Consider the following 15,618-nt stretch of genomic DNA (forward strand, 5'->3'; position numbering starts at 1 on the left):
GTGCGGACTGATGGCGCACGGAGGGTCCATATACTGAGGATCCCTCAGTGATCTTCCGCGTATTCAAACCGCCAGCGTGTGACTCCCCTGTCCCCGTGACCTCATTGCTCTGCTCTCTCCTCTGTGCAGCTGAGCACGACTCACGGTAAAATGGAAAAAAATATGCCCTCGACGTGAGATTTATTCTGGAGCGAGCCAGTGTTGCGCATAGCTGCCTTCAAAGCAGTTAACCCAGGTTCGATTCCTGGCCAACGCAGTTGCGAATGTTTTCAAATGCTGTCATGAGCCTTGGATTGTGACTAGCAAAGCGAAGCCTTTTGAAAGAGCTAAAGCACTGCAAAACGGAATTGAAGGAGAATCTTACAGGGGATTCTGAGCAGTGTCTGCATACATGCAGTCAGATAAAGGTGCTGAAAGCTTGAGCTACTCTCAATGTCATGCTGCCCTTCCCCGGAGTAAATCTGTTCCATTGAAAGAATGCTTCTGGCAGGTTCAAAAAGGGACCCTTGTTAATTGGAGAAATCAATGATTTCGAATGAATTCTGTATGCGTTAAAAGACAGCTATACAAAGAAAACATGCAGGACACTGCTCATGATGTTTCCCGAGCCGAAACACAGTGCGTTTTTCCAAGCCATTTGACAAAGCCCACCCACTGAAAACTGCAGCAGATCGTGTAAAGACGTTCAACTTTGTAACTACTGCACGCACAGGAAGCAGAATAAATTCCTCTTTTCAAACTGTCAAAGGTTTGCTTTGCGAACGCTGCAGGACATCGCACAATCTCTTTTGAATGGGGACAAACGATTTCTTATGGGGCGCAGTAAGTACAGACGTTTAAAATGCTCCACTCATGCCGACGATGCAGCATGAAGAAGCGCAACCTAACGTTTGACAGACAAAAGCCAGGCGCCGCTATGAGCAATATGAAATCATACTGACAGCACACGGCGTTTCGCGCTGACACAAAAGTAATCTCGACAGACGCTGTTCTCTGCATAAAGCTGAAAGAGCTAAAGAGCGTTTCTGTTGACACGTAACAAGCTCGTTTCTTTCTACCATGATATCACCGTGACCAAATCTGTCTTTAAACACCTTGCTCAGTCTCTGACGAGACTGTCAAAAATTGCTTTCGCCGATTGTATTGCAAACCGGTGGAAGCGAGTATTGGGAAAAGTTTTCAACTAGCAATAATCGCGCCTCGGCTAAACCTCACAGGCTACGATACTGCCACTGCGCAAAGCTGACGGTTGCCGGGCAACCGCGGGGATCCTATGGAAATCGTTATCGATCGTCTCATGGCATGTCGTTGCTATAACGCTTCATATTTGTCGTCTTCTTCTTCTTCTAGCTTGAGGTTTTGAAGAATTTCATGACAGACAAGGGCTCCGTTGGGAACAAAGGGCGTTGTGAGAAAACCGTTGCTTATTTTCAGCAGCAGAAATACAACCCTTTAAATACAAGATGACAGAACAATGACGAAGGGCATGCCGGGAGGAACTCATGCACTACAGAGGAAAGGGGGCGGGCACGTACAGTTCACATTCAAGCCACAAGTACTCTTCTTGGATGTTGCACAAACAAATCCTAACGTCTTGAAAGCATTGCAGCATGTTTGTGTCCCACTTCCCGTGGCTGCGGGACGACTGACACGAACGGACAAACACAATCTGTGGCGTTTAGCGTGAAATAGTCTTGCAGGCATCGTGCTGTCTCACTGCATTATTATACCGCTGGAGGAAACAGTCCATCTGGCCATGAAACTCATTTGAACGTCTAGCTACAGCAACTAACAATATCATGATTTATTCAGGATGTGTGGAATCAGCACGTCCCGGAGGCAGCTTCCGAAATCGTGAGCATTCTCTGGTGGTAGGGGCGTTCAAGATGGCGCTCAGGTGGGAGGTAAAGTTTAGTGGTTGGGGAGTTTTTTTGAGTTTTTCATGACCTGAATGTTAATTTTTGCTTTTTTTGACTACAGAAAAATAAGGACTTAACACTAGTTGTTTAAACTTCAGTTATAATTGAAAGAAAAAAAAACGATTTTTTTTTAGGTTTAAAAAGTCCGATATGAGTAACACTGGGAAAAGAAAAGAGAGTGCTGGGTCTTCGAAGGAGAACTCTAAGATACCTCAATCGTATATGTATAGCACTACAAAAAAATCGATGGCAACTAAAGGGAAAAGTGAAGAAGCTGTAGGGGCAGCAACAGGGCGGAGGCGCCGCGCGCCCGGCCGATATGTTGGACCGGTGCGCTTTACGTGCTGAAATAAACACGAGACAGCCCCGAAATGTTTCCAGAGTGCTGTGCACTGAAGACTTGCCTGGTGCTCTTCCGTGCAGATTGTTTGTCCTCCTCCAGTGCGGGACGAGCCAACACAAGGGAGCGCATTCGCCAACATCCAGGCACGCAATGCGATTTGGAAAGCAGCTCCTTTCCAAAGAGTTGCACACGAACGATCCTTCAGTCCCGCTCGGGGGGCGCAGAACCCCCGCCACACACAGCTTCAAGTAGCGAGTCAGGCGCTGGGGCTTTTGCTTACGGCCACACCACCCTGAACACGCCCGATCTCATCTGATCTCGGAAGCTAAGCAGCGTCGGTCCTGGTTAGTAATTGGATGGGAGACTGCCTGGGAATACCAGGTGCTGTAAGCTTTTGCTCTCCCGGCCAGCAGGGGTCGCTGTTGGTGCCGTAGGCTTTGGGAGGAAAACCTGCAGGATGGAAAGGTGATCTATAGCCTCATCTCTAGAGATGTTTTGTTGCTGTGGCATGTGTGTGACCCATATTCAAAAAAAAAAACCCGTCTGTAAAACGAATATCGAAGCTGCCTCTAAATCTGCAAATGAAGATGAGTCGATAAACCACTCGTTTTTCGTATAACTAGACATATATTCATTTGTTACCGATTTCATTCATTGAGCACGGATACAATAGAGGTACAGCCATTCACTGTTTGACATGTCTGCACTGGTACAGAACCGAGCAATCAGAAAACGGGTGAAACTGTCTTTAGACTCAGCATACAGTACCGAGGCCCCCCATGACCAAATAAAGGCTAACCTCGATAATCAGCCTAAAGAACGCAGACTACAGCAAAACGACTGACTTTGAAAAGGGAATGAACATCCGGAAGGAGTAGTGGAACTAGCTTGAGATGCTTCTCCGGACCCCTAACTAAAAGCCAGCGAGAACCAGCAGCGGCGTCCACTCCTGTCGAACCGGGATCCTTCCGCAGCCACGCAGCTCGTGGTGTCCTAACCCTCCTGTATCTGATTTTGGACCAAGCACATCAGGGGAGAGCGCGAACGCAGTCCCCCACTACCAGAAATTATGCAGTCGAGATTCCCACATTTGGGGAATTCGCAGGGGTCAGCACAGCCGGAGTGCAATGGCCGAGCCTCGCCCTGGGTGAACCTCCTTCTTGATCAAGGTTTCTCCCCTGCCAGGTAAGTATAAGTTAAACAGGCCCCTGCAAGCGGCCCGCACCCACAGCACAAATCGCGCAGCCTAGGCCACCTCCTCGCCCCGCACGCCACCGCCTCCTGCTGGGCCCACTGAATGAAAACGATGAGTTAAATGTGAAGTAAACCACTGAAGGACGGTTCCAGATAAGCCAACCTCAAACTCAAGCCTGTGTAACAAAACAGAGAGGTCAACCGTGTCAAAGGCAGCTCTAAGATCTAGAAGCACAAGCACTGTTGCATTCCCCGCATCAGTAGCTAAGAGAATATCATTTACGACTCTTGTTAATGCAGTTTCAGAAACCAGAATGAAATTTCTCAAGTATATTATTTGAATCCAGATACGATTGATGTTGGGCAACAACTATTCTCCCAAGACTTTTAGATTGAAATGGGACCTTTGAGACAGGCCTGTAGTTGTTAAGAACTTGTGGATCCAAATTTGACTTCTTAAGGAGCGGTCTAACAACCGCTACCTTAAATTGATCAGGTACAACGCCTGACGCAAGCGATGCATTCATCATACTAATTATAGGTCCTGCCAGTCCTTCGAGGGAATCTTTGACTAGCTGAGTGGGGATGGGATCTAGCGAACAGGTGGTTGACTTTGTCTTACGTCTGTGTTCATGAGTCCACCATAAGAAGAAATCTGAACAGGAGTGGTGATCATGCGAGGTCACCATGGAGGAAACCACTGCTCTCCCCCCCAAAAAAACCACCACTGCCCCTCTCAAGTTTGTTAAAGACCACATGGATGTTCCACAGCAACTCCTGGAACAATGTTCTGTGGACAGATGTGACAAAAGTTGAACTTGTTGGTAAATGTGCACAGCGTTATGTTTGGAGATAACAAAACACTGCATACCAACTCCAAAACCTCATCCCACCTGGGAAGCATAGCGGAGGCTGTACGGCTTGCAATCATCGAGGGACCGATGAATTCCAAGATGTATCAGGAAATTCTACAGCAGAATGTCAGGGTGTCTGCCTGTGATCTAAAACTCTAAAGACGCTGGGTCATGCAGCATGACAAAAACAAAGGAGTACATCAACAACAGAGTGGCTGAAACAGAAGAAATTCCGTATTTTGGGATGGCCAAGTAAGAGTCCTGACCCCAATCCCATTGAAGTGCTGTGGCGTGATCTGAAGCAGGCCGTTCAGTGCAAGACATCCCAAAAATATACATGAACTGAAACAGTTTTTCATAGAGGAATAGGCCAAAATACCTCCTAACCGCTGCTCAGGTCTGACCAGCCGCTACAGAAAGTGGGGGTTGAGGTTTTTGTCATAAAGGAGGTTCCACTAGCTCCTTAATATAAGGGTTCACGTACTTTTTCCATCAATGACCTTGATTGTTTAAACCATTTGGTCAATAAAGAAACAGCAATGTCAAATGTTGGGCGTGTGTTGTTTGTTAAATCAGACTCTCTTTATTAATTATTATGACTTAGATAAAGATAAGATCACATGTTAGGAGCCATTCATGCAGAAATCCACATCATTCCAAAGGGCTGTTTACAAAAGTTTTTCTCCCAACTGTATGTGAGAGAAAAGCAGAGACGCTCACTGAGTAAGGTGGGGTTGCAGCTTTGCAAATCACAAGGACATTTGTACGCTCAAAATGGGACAGGAGCACCCCAGATGGGACTTGAACCCACAATCCCTGGCTTAGGAGGCCAGTGCCTTATCCATTAGGCCACTGGGGCACACTGGGTTGGGTCGATCACGCTGATGAAGAGCCAGTTTTTTTTTTCCCTTTGCTTTTTCAAAGGGATCCCCAAAATTAGGAAAGTTAGGCAGCAGAAGGTTTACTGTGACCTGAGAAGGACCGGCATCCAATCACGGTGGTACACACACACACGCTCTCACTCATCTGAGCTACACGGCTACCAAGATGATCTCAGGTGCGCCGAGCTGGTACAGAACATATTGAACTGATTGACGGCGAATTGTCTCTCAGACAGGCTTTTCACCTCTGAGCTCCCTGACTGACAGTAATCAGCTAGGTAGTGAAACAGTCAGCTGCTTCTAAGCCTTAAACAGCTGCATCTCGGCGCTTCCACAGAGAGATGATTTGAAAGCCAAACATCGCCCATTGGGAACACCTTACTATCACTAGTTTAAGAGACTCTTAAGGTCTTGCAGAGGTGCCTGTCTAATAGCATGCGCTTTGCAAGCTATAGGTGTTTAGGCTGAGGCAGAATGCCTGTTAACAAAATGTTTTTCTAAAGGGGCCTCGCACTCTTTTCCAAGCAATGGTCACCATCCCCACCGAGTGTCACAATGTAGTCATGTCCTAGGACATCACCTGTTAGTCTCCATTTGTCTGCCACCAACACTTTAGGTTACGGGGTCACAACCGCACCCCGGAGACCAGAGGAGCCGTTGGCGTTCTGGCGGCGCAGATTGGGCTGAAGGTGGGGCGCTTGAATCTCGCTGTTGGAGGCCGTCTGAAACTGACCCAAGCCTTTCCCTTGAATTAAATGTAAATAAGAAATGAACCCCAGATGCACATGGAATCAATCACGTGTTTCCTTTGAGCCGTTTCAGAGACTGCTCCAGAGTTTACCTTGCACAGATGCGCAAAGATTAATGATGGGGGTGCACGCTTCCAGGCGTCTTACTACTGTAGGGAGTGATTGAGACAATTCGTAGCTTGTGCTCATTTCCCTCTATTCCCCGTGTTACAGTGGTAGGATGACGTAAATTCCTGCTTCGACACGTAACGGGATTATAATCAACTGCAGGAGCTGAGGGCTTTAGTTTTGTTTCGTTTTCCATGGCGTTCGTAAGCGCGCAAAACAAAACAAGAAAACAATCCAACTACTCCAGCTACAGGCTGATCAAGGTATCTCCCCTGCCAGGTAAGCCGAGAGCCGCAGGCGATGAGCCCGGAGCTGAACGGGCCCCACTGGCTCGTTTGTAAGGCCAGGTGCATTGCCAACCACGACCGGCAGGGCAGAGGCCTTGAAGGCGGCCTGGGCTCCTGCAGCTGTCCAGCCACGCACTCTGGTTTCTCTTCATCTCGTACAAATCTTTTGCCTTTTACTAAAGATTTCCAAGTAGAGGAGCATGAATGAGTTCCATACAATTTTTGTGCTTCCCTGCCTTCGGGTGGGGCGCAGCTGGGCTGGTCAAAGAGAGAAAACAAAACCGCTCACAATCGCTCTTATTACGGCGACTGTGGCCGTCTGCTCTGCGAGTCCTCGGTCTCCGCCTGTCTGATTGGCGCTCTTTCCTCTGGGAGGCGGGAAGTGTCCGGCCGCAAATATGAAGCGTTACAGCAACGACATGCCATGAGACGATTGATAACGATTTCCATAGGATCCCCGCGGTTGCCTGGCAACCGTCAGCTTTGTGCAGTGGCAGTATCGTAGCCTGTGAGGTTTAGCCGAGGCACGATTATTGCTAGTTGAAAACTTTTCCCAATACCCCGCTTCCGCCGGTTTGCAATACAATCGGCGAAAGCAATTTTTGACAGTCTCGTCAGAGACTGAGCAAGGTGTTTAAAGACAGATTTTGTCATGGTAACATCATGGTAGAAAGAAACAAGCTTGTTACGTCTCAACAGAAACGCTCTTTAGCTCTTTCAGCGTTATGCAGAGAACAGCGTCTGTCGAGATCACTTTTGAGTCAGCGCGAAACGCCGTGTGCTGTCAGTTTGATTTCATATTGCTCGTAGCGGCGCCCGGCTTTTGTCTGTCAAACGTTAGGTTGCGCTTCTTCATGCTGCATCGTCGGCATGAGTGGAGCTTTTTAAATGTCTGTACTTACTGCGCCCCATAAGAAATCGTTTGTCCCCGTTCAAAAGAGATTGTGCGATGTCCTGCAGCGTTCGCAAAGCAAACCTTTGACAGTTTGAAAAGAGGAATTTATTCTACTTCCTGTGCGTGCAGTAGTTACAAAGTTGAACGTCTTTACACGATCTGCTGCAGTTTTCAGTGGGCGGGCTTTGTCAGATGGCATGGAAAAACGCACTGTGTTTCGGCTCGGGAAACATCATGAGCAGTGTCCTGCATGTTTTCTGTGTATAGCTGTCTTTTAACGCATACAGAATTCATTCGAAATCATTGATTTCTCCAATTAACAAGGGTCCCTTTTTGAACCTGCGAGAAGCATTCTTTCAATGTAACAGAGTTACTCCGAGGAAAGGCAGCATGACATTGAGAGTAGCTCAAGCTTTCAGCACCCGTATCGGACTGCGTGTATGCAGACACCGCTCAGAATCCCCTGTAAGATTCTCCCTCAGTTCCGTTGTGCAGTGCTTTACCTCTTTCAAAAGGCTTCACTTTCCTAGTCACATTCCAAGACTCATCGAACCCGGGCTGTTTCCTCCAGCGGTATAGTATTGCAGTGAGACAGCACGATGCCTGCAAGACTATGTCACGCTAAACGCCACAGATTGTGTTTGTCCCTTCGTGTCAGTCGTCCTGCAGCCACGGGAAGTGGGACACAAACATGCTGCAATGCTTTCAGGACGTTAGGATTTGTTTGTGCGACATCCGAGAAGAGTACTTGTGGCTTGAATGTGAACTGTACGTGCCCGCCCCCTTTCCTCTGTAGTGTATGAGTTCCTCCCGGCATGGCCTTCGTTATTGTTCTGTCATCTTGTATTTAAAGGTTGTATTTCTGCTGCTGAAAATAAGCAACGGTTTTCTCACAACGCCCTTTGTTCCCGACGGAGCCCTTGTCTGTCATGAAATTCTTCAAAACCTCAAGCTAGAAGAAGAAGATGACAAATATGAAGCGTTACAGCAACGACATGCTATGAGACGATTGATAACGATTTCCATAGGATCCCCGCGGTTGCCTAGCAACCGTCAGCTTTGCGCATTGGCAGTATCGTAGCCTGTGAGGTTTAGCCGAGGCGCGATTATTGCTAGTTGAAAACTTTTCCCAATACCCCGCTTCCGCCGGTTTGCAATACAATCGGCGAAAGCAATTTTTGACAGTCTCGTCAGAGCGTGACATAGTCTTGCAGGCATCGTGCTGTCTAACTGCAATACTATACCGCTGGAGGAAACAGCCCGGTTTCAATGAGCCTTGGAATGTGACTAGGAAAGTGAAGCCTTTTGAAACAGGTAATGTCGACGCTTTTTTAACAGAGCACCAAAAAAACGTCTTTTTTGAAGGAGTGGGCAGTGAGCATTGTTGGTTCAGTGGTAGAATTCTCGCTTCCCATGCGGGAAGCTCTGGTTCGATTCCCAGCCAAAGCAGTGGCTTTTGCAGCGAGTGGCTCCATCACTTGCATCCCCTTGCAACTCGCAACTGAAAACCCACTGAAGCAAAACAGGTGTTAGCCAGGTCAGTACCCGGATGAGGGTGAGCTACAGGGAAAAACAAAGTTTCCAGCTGGAAGCGGTGTTAATGGTGCCGGTGGGGGGGCGCTCACCCTGAGGTCTGTGCGGGTCCCAATCCCCCAGCATAGTGACGGAGACGCTGTGTTATAAAAGGGCGCTGTCTCTTGGATGAGATGTAAAACCGAGGTCACAGCGCTCTGTGGTCATTCAAAATGACCACCAAAACCTTTGACAAAAGCTCTTGGTAATTGATGGTCTTCAATAATGCTTCTCCTTTAGGTACATTTTAAATCAGCTGAAAAATGCTGTGAAATGGGGGGTCACTTCACGCCAGTGTAGGATTTGGGTTACAAGAACCATGAAACTGCACGAGAAAGCCCGTACACTGAATTACATGGCTTTCTATTCAAAGGAGGGCAAAAGAAATTCCCTGAGTTTGATTTTTTGCAGCACAGAGAGGATTGCTGTCGTGAGGCTGGTTAGCTCAGTTCGTTAGAGCGTGGTGCTAATGACGCCAAGGTCGTGGGTTCGAGCCCCGTACGGGCCAGGTCCTTTTCTCCTCTTTTACAAAAGCTGTTAGGTTCCTTTCCGTGGTGATATGGGTTGTCATGCAACGCTGCCACATAGTGCCGACAGACGATTAAATGACAAAAATGAAGAGAGTTAAAGCAGCTGGAAAGGTTTTCTTACAACTTTTGAGCTGACACAGTTTTGGAAAATGTTTTCTTCACGCTGCACTGTACCACATAGGCAGCCAAGAGTCTCCAAAACAAAACAGAATTGACAGTCATATAATGTCCATTAACCCCGGTTTTAAACACAGCATCATGTCTGCCATCATAAGAATATGAATCCAATATTTTAGAATATAGTCAGAATGTCTTCTAACCTTACCTGTGGTGTCTTTAATCCCTATTGCTCAATGCATGGTGTAAGTACTGCATACATGTGTCTTTAGAATGAGGAATGGGCCCCTAAGACATTTACCTGTTTCACAAATGATCGGATTTTACTAGAGATTCTGTTTGGGATTCAGATGTGCATTCGGACAGCAATTCCTTTCAAGAAATGATACGTTCTGGATGAGGTCAAAGGTGCTGGAACACTGTATTTAGGATGTGTTTGCAGTGATTGTGTCTCCTGCTTCAACGCAGTGATATATAGATGTGCTCCTGTAATTTATTGGTACATGCCCAGGGCAGTAAGTAGTCTGAGGATTTATTTCCAGAAGGCATAGAGCAGTGAAACAGTGAAGTAGTGCAGCACACTGGATCATTATATTATTAGAATCTATTCTACCTAAATTATTACATTATACACAACTTGAGCTCTCAGCACCGTACTGAGCCCAGGTGTTTTTCTAAAGCTGTCAGGTGCAGTTCATTTACATGAAGGAAATCTCTTACTGGGTACGATTACAATGCAGTAAGTAGCACAGGCTACTTAGGGAGTAGGCTGATGTGTTTAAAAACAACCAGCGCCAGGCAGGAGTCAAACCTCCAAACTCCTAATCCATAGTCAGACACATTATCCATTGCACCACTGGCCCTGGTGTGACACTGCAGGACTGTAACCCAGTGAGCTTAGCACTGCAACTAGTAAAATATTACCCCCGGTCCATTCTTTTCCAAAAGTGAGAAACACCTGTTTTCTACATTTTGTCTGTTTTAAAACCATATCTCTTTAAACCAAACCAAGAGTTTGTCTTTTGCACTGATATTCTGATTCATTTCGATTTCAAAGAAAAAAAAAACATTACCTTCCAAAGCATCATAAAATTGTCCCTTCCTCCAGACTCTACTTCTCTCTTGTAGTAGTACAGCAGACCTTTCCAGGTGAGCAGATCACAGAGTCCGAAATGAGCTTCCTCCATCAAGCAAAGTACCTGAACATGACTCTGTCATCATAAAAGCGCCCCTGTAATAAAGAAATTAAATCCGAAATCAAGAGGGCAGTTGCCTACTGAAGTTCAAGAAGTCATAAATTTTAACCTAGCAACACATTAAAGGCTGCATCTATACAAGTACGATTCTAGAAATGCTCACCAGATTACATTTTAAGAAAGAACTGCGCCTCCGGTTCCGCCGAGATCTTAACTCGGATGGCAGGATTTAGAGTCTGGAGTGTGGAATGATGGCGCATGGAGGGTCCACATACTGTGGATCCCTCAGTGATCTTCCGCGTGTTCAAACCGCCAGCGTGTGACTCCCCTGTCCCCCTGACCTCATTGCTCTGCTCTCGCCTCTCTGCAGCTGAGCCCGACTCATGGTAAAGTGGAAAAAAATATGCCCTCAACGTGAGATTTACTCTGGAGTGAGGATAGTTGTTACCTTCTTATCGTTGAAACGGATGTATGTGATGTGGCGACTAGTTTCTTCTCCATTAGCAGGCTTAAGGTTAAAGAAAAAAACATTGCTGACTTCTTTTTTTTTTGCCAGCCGTGAGCGCTGATTAGCGAGGTTTGTATTTCATGTTTTGCAAGTTGCATCCATTTTAAGAAAAACAAGTCGTTCAAGACAGGAAATGAATACTTGCATTTAATTAAGTCTAGACGTATGCGGTTGTCCATAATGACCAGTTCTGTTCGAGAACACAGAACAAAAAAAGGCACCGCTGGGATTCGGACCCAGGATTTTCTGTTTACTAGACAGGCGCTTTAACCAACTAAGCCACGGCACTCCAGGAGTGCTGTCCTTTTGCAGCCACTTGGACACACCACTCAGACACATCTGCATTCGGTGTGTGCTCCGCCTGCTCGCTGAGCAAGTTGCCACCTTTACATACAATAGCAACATCGACACCAAGAGAAAGGATGACAAATGGCTTTTATCTGGAACTTTTCATGTCCAAGGAGCTCAATGTGCTTTCTGTGTACAACAGGGCCACTGAACTCCACACTGGCCACTGAACCACAGCAGTGGCTTGCTGGCTTGACATCTCCCAAGGAAAATGTTGAAATCGCATGTGGAACAGGAAAATGACCCTCGAGTATGAGGGAAAAAAAAGAAAAAGATCAACTGGAGTGCGCCAACCCATGTCAGGACAGCCCAGTTTCGTTGACGAGTTGGCCGAGTGGTTAAGGCGATGGACTGCTAATCCGTTGTGCTCTACACACATGGGGTTGAATCCCATCCTTGTCGCTCTCCATGTCTGACACGTGTGCCTGTGCGCCTTTGGCCCTCCTGTTGTTTGCTCCGGTACTAGAGCCGTACATTTTCTAGCGGTGGCTGAACATGGTATAGTAGGCTAATGTCAGTATCGAGCAGTGACAGTAACAGTATTTACGTGCCGCTGCTCCCAAGTGGCTCTGGTTTGAGACTGTGTTTTCACTTACTTGCAACGCAAACGGAGAAAGCGATTTTTGACAGTCTCTCGAGAGACTGCGCTAGGTGTTTAGGGATAGACTTTGTCAGTTCCCCCTGGGATGATGGCCTCTCAATTAGTTTGTGATTCCTCTAGACGTTTATACACTAGAAGCCTGCTTCATGGCTTAAATCCAAGCTAAGGAAACGAGTTAGAGGTCTGATGCAGAACTGCGAATTCAATGAACGGGAACACTACAGTACATTGCACTGTGTGTGTTAGGAAAGCTGCCCCCTTCTGTCCCTTGTCGACCGAACAGAGGACTGTAAAGGATACCGCCAAGAAACTTTAGGATGCTGGTTGGAATCCAGCTCCAAAGAAGCCCCTTTGGGTGTTATGTCATCAAAAAGTAAGAACAGCGAATCTCCCTTTAATCAAAAGCGCAACAGAACTGTTTTCCGTGGAGGAGGTTTCAGACCCGTATACCTGTTTTATTCGTAGGGCAGGACGCATTCCGAAACGCGAATCTCATGTTTTAGAAATGCTTTGGGCGGCGTGAAGTGAAAATAAGAAATGGGCTCCAGATGCACATGGAAGCAATCAAGTGTTTCATCCGAGCTGTTTCAAAGACTGCTCAAGAGCTTTCCTTTCACAGAGGCGCAACGATTAATGATGGGGGTGCACCCTTCAATGCGCCTTATGACTCTAGGGCGTGATTGAGACGTACGTAGCGTGTGCTCATTTCCCTCTATTCCCCGTGTTGCAGTGGTAGGATGACGTAAATTCCTGCTTCGACACGTAATGGCATTATAATCAAGTGTAGGAGCTGAGGGCTTTAGTTTTGTTTCGTTTTCCATGGCGTTCGTAAGCGCGCAAATCAAAGGCAATTCCTGCGTCTAACAGGAATGTAAATGCTTTGGAAAGTGCAGTGTGGTGCAGCTTGTAAAATCCTTGTCCACATTTGTGGTTTGTTGATGTTTTTTCTGTCTGCCAAAGTTGCATTTTGACATCCGGACGGGGAGACTTTATCATTTGAACGTGAAGCCAGCCTTAAACCCTCTGAGGCGTGTCTGTCTGCCGGCATGTATCTTGCGAAAGGTATTTTGTTTTTAACGGAGAGCGACTTTAAAAAAGTTTCCGCAGCCACCTCGCACTCCGTGTTAGATTATAGGAGGAATGCGGTGGCGGTGAGCTCGCTGTAGTCGTGGCCGAGTAGTTAAGGCGATGGACTTGAAATCCTATGGGGACTCCCCGCTCAGGTTCGAATCCTGCCGACTACGGCGTCTGCCACACGTCGCCTTGTGCCTGTGCGGCAAAGGCGAAGTGCTGCTTCTCCTTTCCTGGTACTATAAAAATGCTACATCGCTTGGTCCTGCTTCCATGGAAAGCAGTTCTTCAGGTAATTCTACTCTCTTACCAAAGCTGTTAGGTGCCTTTCCGTGATTAGATGGGTTGTCATGCAACGCTGCCACATAGTGCCGACAGACAAGAGTGTTGCGGGAGAAGAGAAAAGTGTTTGAAGTTTTAAGAGTGTCTTAGGTGGAGCCAAAATCAAGTGTCACAAATGCAAGTGGTTGGATTTCCAATGTTTAATATAGTAAAAATAAGCGGAAGTTATCTGCCGGTCCGGCACAGTCTGCCATGCTTTTGTCATATACTGTAAAGTGGTGTCGAACTGGGTGTCGAACTGGAGCCTCACCATTTGCATATGTGAGGCTCCAGTTATACATCGAGTGTCACATTAAATGACAATAATGAAGAGAGTTAAAGCAGCTGGAGAGGTTTTCTTACAACTTTTGAGCTGACACAGTTTTGGAAAATGTTTCCTTCACGCTGGCTGCACTGAACAACACAGGCAGCCAAGAGTCTCCAAAACAAAACAGAATGGACAGATAGGAGAATATTCCCACTCGTCCTGAAGTTCCCAAAATCCAGCACTGAGCGTAAACAAAGTGTCTAAGTAGCGTGGGAATGCTAACCCTAACCCTAGCTGGAGTTTGAGCAATCCAGCACTGAGCGTAAAAAGATGAGTCAAAGTAACGTCTAATCGGATTAGTTTCCTTAGAGCTGGTTCAGAGTTTGCTCAAGAGTTTACCTTTCACAGATGCGCAAAGAAGAATGTTGGGGGTGCACGCTTCAAGGCGCCTTACAGCTGTAGGGAGTGATTCGAGACGATTCGTGGCGTGTGCTCGTTCCCATATACCGTACGCCCCGGGCTGCAGTGCTAGGATGACATACAATACCGCTTGGGCACGTAACGGCCTTATATGCAAGTGTGGGACGTGAGGGTTTTCGTTTGTTCGTTTTGTTTTGCTCTGCTTTGCTTTGTTTTGCTTTCCATCGCGTTGGTAAGAGCGTAAATAAAAAGGCGATTCCTGTGTCTACCACTAATGTAAGAGCTATTTCAAGTGCGACGTGGTGCGGCTTTTCAAATGCTTGTGGGCATTTCTCTGTTGTTGATTCTTTTTTTGTGTGTAACAAAGTGGCATTTTCATGTCCGGACGGGGAGACTTTATCATTCCGACATGAAGCCACCCTTAAGTCCTCTGAGGCGTGTCTGTCTGCAAGGCTTGTATTTTGGAAATGTTTTTTTGAAACGGAGAACGACTTTGAAATAGGCTTCCGCCGGCGCCTCGCGATCCAGGTAAGATTGTAGCAAGAACGCAGCGGCGGTGGGGTTTGCTGTAGTCGTGGCCGAGTGGTTAAGGCGATGGACTAGAAATCCATTGGGGTCTCCCCGCGCAGGTTCGAATCCTGCCGACTACGTTGTCCGCCTCCAGTCGGTGCGCTTTGGCGCAAGCAAAGAAGCGCGCCTCTTTGCTGTTCCTGGTGGTTTTAAAACGCACAATCGCTTGTACCCGCTGCCTTGGAAATAAGTTCTTCAGCGTCCGTGAATGGCATTTTGCAGCTGGAAGCAGATGTCGACGCGTTTTGCACAGAGCACCAAAAAAGCGTCTTTTTTTGAAGGCCCAGGCACTGAGCATTGGTGGTTCAGTGGTAGAATTCTCGCCTGCCACGCGGGAGGCTCGGGTTCGATTCCCGGCCAATGCAGTGGCTTTTGCAGCGAGCGGCTCCATCACTTGCATCCCAACTTTTGCAACTCGCAACTGAAAACCCACTGAAGCTAAGCAGGTGTGAGCCAGGTCAGTACCCGGATGAGGGTGAGCTACAGGGAAAAACAAAGCTTCCAGCTGGAAGCGGTGTTAATGGTGCCGGCGGGGGGGCGCTCACCCTGAGGTCTGTGCGGGTCCCAATGCCCCAGTATAGTGACGGAGATGCTGTGTTGTAAAAGGGCGCTGTCTTTTGGATGAGATGTAAAACCGAGGTCACAGCGCTCTGTGGTCATTCAAAATGACCACCAAAACCTTTGACAAAAGCTCTTGGTAATTGATGGTCTTCAATAATGCTTCTCCTTTAGGTACATTTTAAATCAGCTGACAAATGCTGTGAAATGGGGGGGCACTTCAGGCCAATGCAGGATTTGGGTTACAAGAACCATGAAACTGCATGAGAAAGCCCGTACACTGAATTACACGGCTTTCTATTCAAAGG

General features: G+C 47.1%; 9 non-coding genes across 9 annotated transcripts; 6 read left to right on the plus strand and 3 right to left on the minus strand.

Annotated features, from left to right (window-relative positions):
* Positions 1-1,103: 1,103 nt before the first annotated feature.
* Positions 1,104-1,244, minus strand: LOC138227353 (U4 spliceosomal RNA). Its single transcript, XR_011184938.1, has one exon. It is a non-coding gene; the product is annotated as a U4 spliceosomal RNA (small nuclear RNA).
* A 1,292-nt stretch (positions 1,245-2,536) lies between these two features.
* LOC138227364 (5S ribosomal RNA) lies at positions 2,537-2,655 on the plus strand. The gene has a single exon (XR_011184948.1). It is a non-coding gene; the product is annotated as a 5S ribosomal RNA (ribosomal RNA).
* A 636-nt stretch (positions 2,656-3,291) lies between these two features.
* On the minus strand, positions 3,292-3,455 carry LOC138227365 (U1 spliceosomal RNA). Its single transcript, XR_011184949.1, has one exon. It is a non-coding gene; the product is annotated as a U1 spliceosomal RNA (small nuclear RNA).
* A 1,641-nt stretch (positions 3,456-5,096) lies between these two features.
* Positions 5,097-5,169, minus strand: trnar-ccu (transfer RNA arginine (anticodon CCU)). Its single transcript has one exon. It is a non-coding gene; the product is annotated as a tRNA-Arg (tRNA).
* A 1,298-nt stretch (positions 5,170-6,467) lies between these two features.
* On the plus strand, positions 6,468-6,584 carry LOC138227361 (U5 spliceosomal RNA). Its single transcript, XR_011184946.1, has one exon. It is a non-coding gene; the product is annotated as a U5 spliceosomal RNA (small nuclear RNA).
* Positions 6,585-6,814: 230 nt separating this feature from the next.
* LOC138227350 (U4 spliceosomal RNA) lies at positions 6,815-6,956 on the plus strand. Its single transcript, XR_011184936.1, has one exon. It is a non-coding gene; the product is annotated as a U4 spliceosomal RNA (small nuclear RNA).
* A 1,329-nt stretch (positions 6,957-8,285) lies between these two features.
* LOC138227354 (U4 spliceosomal RNA) lies at positions 8,286-8,427 on the plus strand. The gene has a single exon (XR_011184939.1). It is a non-coding gene; the product is annotated as a U4 spliceosomal RNA (small nuclear RNA).
* Positions 8,428-14,750: 6,323 nt separating this feature from the next.
* Positions 14,751-14,832, plus strand: trnas-aga (transfer RNA serine (anticodon AGA)). Its single transcript has one exon. It is a non-coding gene; the product is annotated as a tRNA-Ser (tRNA).
* A 214-nt stretch (positions 14,833-15,046) lies between these two features.
* trnag-gcc (transfer RNA glycine (anticodon GCC)) lies at positions 15,047-15,117 on the plus strand. The gene has a single exon. It is a non-coding gene; the product is annotated as a tRNA-Gly (tRNA).
* Positions 15,118-15,618: the final 501 nt, after the last annotated feature.

This window comes from Lepisosteus oculatus, unplaced genomic scaffold, assembly GCF_040954835.1.
Source record: "Lepisosteus oculatus isolate fLepOcu1 unplaced genomic scaffold, fLepOcu1.hap2 HAP2_SCAFFOLD_347, whole genome shotgun sequence".
NCBI classification, from domain to species: Eukaryota; Metazoa; Chordata; class Actinopteri; order Semionotiformes; family Lepisosteidae; genus Lepisosteus; species Lepisosteus oculatus.